Genomic DNA, 4,339 nt, shown 5'->3' with positions numbered 1-4,339 from the left:
CTCTCTCTCTCTCTCTCTCTCTCTCTCTCTCTCTCCCTGGACCACGATAAGCCCTTTATATATTTTAGATAGAAGTCCTTTGCCTGAGTGACTGTTGGTTAAGATTTTTTCCTAATTTGTGGGTTTTCCCCACAAACTGATGATGATTTTTTTTTGAAACCTTTCAATGAAGTGAGATCTCATTTGTTGAATCTTTGAAGTATTTCCTGTGCAGTCTGGATTTTACTCATGTCTTCAAGATTTCCACTTACTTTCTCGTTTAATGGATTTAGTGTTTCTGAGTTAATGTTTAGATTTTTAATTCATCTTGACTGTAGTTTAGTGCATGGTGATAGACTTGGACCTAGTTTTAGTTTTCAGCATGTGAAGAGTCAGTTTTTCCAGCAACATTTGTTAAAGAGGCAATCTTTCTTCCATTGATCGTGTTTGCACTTTTGTCAAAGACAAGGTGGCTGAATATGTTTGCAGTTGTATCTGTATCTTCTAATCTGTTCCACTGATCCTAAATTCTGTTTGTTTTGTTTTTTATTTTTATTTTTCTAGAACCATGGTGATTTTGTCACAGAAGTGTTGTAGTATAATTTCAAGCCAGGAATTGTAATGCCTCCTTCCTTGCTTTTGTTGCCCAGGATTGCCTTTGCTATTCTAGGTCTTTTCTGGTTCCAAATAAATTTTAGGAATGTTTCCTCTAGATCTTTGAGTTTTGTTTCATGGTATTTTAATAAGGATTGCATTAAAACTGTATACAAATTTTTCCTAATTTGTGGGTTTTCCCCACAAATCGTGGGTTTTCCCCACAAATTGGTGGTGATTTTTTTTGATGTGCAATAATCTTTCAATGAAATGAAGTCCCAGTTGTTGAATCTTTGAAGTATTTCCTGTGCAGTCTGGTTTTTATTCATGAGCTCACTGCTTACAACTTGTTCCTTATCTATTCTTTCTCATTTTGATTCTCTCTCTTCTCTAATGGCTCTAGCTAATGATTCCAAAAATATATTGAATAGGAGTGGTGATAGAGGACATCCTTGTTTTGTACCTCATTTGAGAGCAAAAGATTTCAGGTTTTCACCATTTAGAATTACGTTGGCTGTTGTTTTGTCATAGATAGCATTTACCAGATTGAGGTGGAAAACATCTATTCCAATGTTCTATAGGAATTTGACCATGAATGAGTGTTACACTTTATCAAAGGCAGTTTCTGCATTAATTGAGATGATCATGTGGTTTTTGGATTTGGCTCTATTGATATAATGTATAACGTGTATAGATTTGTGTATGTTGAACCATCCTTGCATCCCTAGGATGAATCCCAACTGGTCATGTTGTATGATGTTCTTAATGATTTGCTGTATTCTACTTGCTTGCATTTTATTGATGATTTTTGCACATATTTTCATGAGGGAGATTGGCCTGTAGTTCTCTTTTGGTTTTAATCGTTCTCTGGTTTTGGTATCAGTACAATACTTGCCTCCACAAAGGATTTTGGGAGTATTGCTTTCCTTTCAATTTCATTAAAGAGTATGAGGGAATGTTGGAATTAAATCTCTAAATTTCTTGTAGAATTCAGCTGTGAATCCATCAGGACCTGGGCTTTTCTTTCTTTGCAAGTTTTTATCACATTTTCAAGTTCATTGGCTGATATTGGTTATTTAGAAATTTTATATCTTCTTGATTCATTTTTAGTGATTTCTATCCATCTAGGAAATGGCCCATTTCTTGTGCGTTTTCGATTCTGTGAGAGTAAAGATTTTCAAAGTAGATATTGATGATCTGTATTTCCACAGGATTTGTACTAATTTCACCTGTTTTATTCCTTGTTGCTTGAATTTGTTTTTTCTTTCCTCTTTATGATGAGGTTAACTAGGGATTTATCAATTTTATTTAATCTTTCAATTAACCAGCTTTTTGATTTGTTAATTCTTTGTATTGTTTTCCTTGTCTCAATTGCTTTAATTTTTGCTCTAATCTTTATGATTTCCTCACATCTTTGAGCTTTGGGCTTGATTTGCTCTTCTTTTGCTAGAAACTTGAGGGGCAGCATGAGGGTATTTGTTTATTCTTGTGGTGTTGTCCTATTGTATGAGTTCACTACTATAAATTTTCCTATAAGAACTGCTGTTGTTGCATCACACAAATTCCAGTAAGTTGTGCTTGAATTTTCAAGTGTAGATACTGTTTAATTTCTTTTCTATTTTTGTCTGTAACCCATTTGTTGCTGATGAGTGTTTTATTTAATTTGCTTTTTTTTCTTTCATATTTTAGGGACGGGTCTACAAGGTGTTCAGGGTCTCACTACTAGATTGGACTTGTAGTGGTCCGCCTCTTTACAGCCTACCAAGAGCTGGGATTACAGGCACATGCCACCACACCCAGTCTCTAATTTGCATGTTTTTATGTGGTTTTTATAGTTTTTTGTTATTAATTTCCAGTTGCATTGCAGTATGGCCAGACAATATGCATGGAATAATTTCTGTTTTCTTGCATATACTTAAACATGACCTATGGATGTGGTCTATCTTAGAAAATGTCCCATGTGCAGCTGAAAAGAATGTGTATTCAGATATTGTTGGGTGGATCATTCTGTATATATCCACTAAGTCCATTTGTTCAAAGGTTTGGTTCAGTTCTGCTACCTCTTTGCTAGTTTTTTTTGTCTGCTTGACCTATCATTTCAAAATCTAATATTGGTTATTAGATTTTACATGTCCTTTAAAATTTACCTTAGGTGCTCCCATATTTATGACTGTTATCTCTTCCTCTTGAATTTTTCCTCTAACCAGTATATAGAGATCTTGTTTATCTCATTTGATCATTATTGGTTTGAAGTTCATATTTTCTCAAACACAACAGCTACTCCTGCTTTTTTGAGAGGTTCTAGGGCATGTAGTATTGTTTCACATCCTTTGGCTTTCAGGCTATGAACTTTTTCATGGGTTAAATGTGTTTCTTGTATACAGCATATTGTCGGATTTGTTTCTTAATCCACTCTGCCATTTATTTCTTTTAATTGATGAATTGAGTCTACTTACATTGGTAGTTATGATTGATACATATGGACATAGGTTTGTCATATTATTTTCCTATTGTTGGTTCTCTACATTTATTCTGTGTTTAATAGTTTGCTGTGTTTATTGGGTTCTTTCTCTTGTTGTTCTTCGAGCTGTGGGTATTTTAATCCCTTTCTAGAATATCTTTTAGTATTCTGTGTAGTGTTAGTTAGGTCATTATGAATTTCTTAAGTTATTCTTAGGGGAGGTTTATGTTTTTAGCAGTGGTTTATTTATTTATTTATTTATTTATTTATTTATTTATTTGGGCTGTGGACCGAAACCAGGGCTTCCAGCTTGCTAGGCAAGCATTTTACTGCTGAGACAAATCCTCAGCCCTTTAAGTTGTTCTTTGTCATGGAAGTATTTCACTTCTCCATTAAACTTGAAAGAGAGTTTTGCAGGGTATATCAGTCTAGGTTGGAATTTGGTTTTTTGGAGGACTTGAAGAACCTTGCTCCATGGTATTTTTGACTTAATGTTTTGCTAGGAGAAATATGCTGTTATTCTGAGGGGTTTTCCTTTATATGTGATCTGTTTCTTTTCCCTAGCAGCTTTTGGTATATTGTTGTTGTGCTGAATTTCTGGGATCTTGAGATATGTCTGGGATCTGGCATATGTCTGGGTGCAGTTTTAATTGGGTTGATATTATTTGGAGTTCTATATGACTCATTTCCCTCAATGTCAGATTGTTTTCCCATATTTGGGAATTTTTCTGCTATTACTTCTACTTATATTTTTTATGTCGTTTGTTTTGCCTCCCTCTTTCTCACTGATGCCTATTAGTCATGTTGTTCATCTTTTTATCATCTTTCAGCTATTGAATTATTATTTCCTGGATCCTAGTTGTTTTTAAGAGATCTTTCTTATGTTTTCAGTAGCTGCAACAGTGTCTTCAAGGTCTGAAAGTCTATCTTCCCTTTCATTCAAATAGTTTTGCCAACTTGTGATTGAGTTTTTAACTTCCTGTATAGCACTTTAAATCTGCCTCATGCATTGTATTTCTTTCCTATGTTGTTCATTCAAGGTTTCCATCATTTTTTTATTTTCCTCCATTTTTTATCTGTGTGTTCCTTAGAAATGCTTAGTACTTCTTTCATTGTAGTTAACATTTCTTTTTAACCTGTGAGATTATCTCTGATTTTCTCTATACTCTTCCGCAGTTGTTTCTTTACTTCAGTTGCTATTATTTCATAGATTTCACACGTTTGGCTTCCAATTTCTTCTATGCTGATGTCTCCTGGGTTTGGCACTGAGTGAACTTGGAGCCTGTGAATACGTTTTGCTCTTTC

Source organism: Octodon degus, unplaced genomic scaffold, assembly GCF_000260255.1.
Source record: "Octodon degus isolate 3935 unplaced genomic scaffold, OctDeg1.0 scaffold00255, whole genome shotgun sequence".
Classification (NCBI taxonomy): domain Eukaryota; kingdom Metazoa; phylum Chordata; class Mammalia; order Rodentia; family Octodontidae; genus Octodon; species Octodon degus.
The sequence above is the reverse complement of the archived record's forward strand: the minus strand, read 5'-3'. Positions refer to the sequence as shown.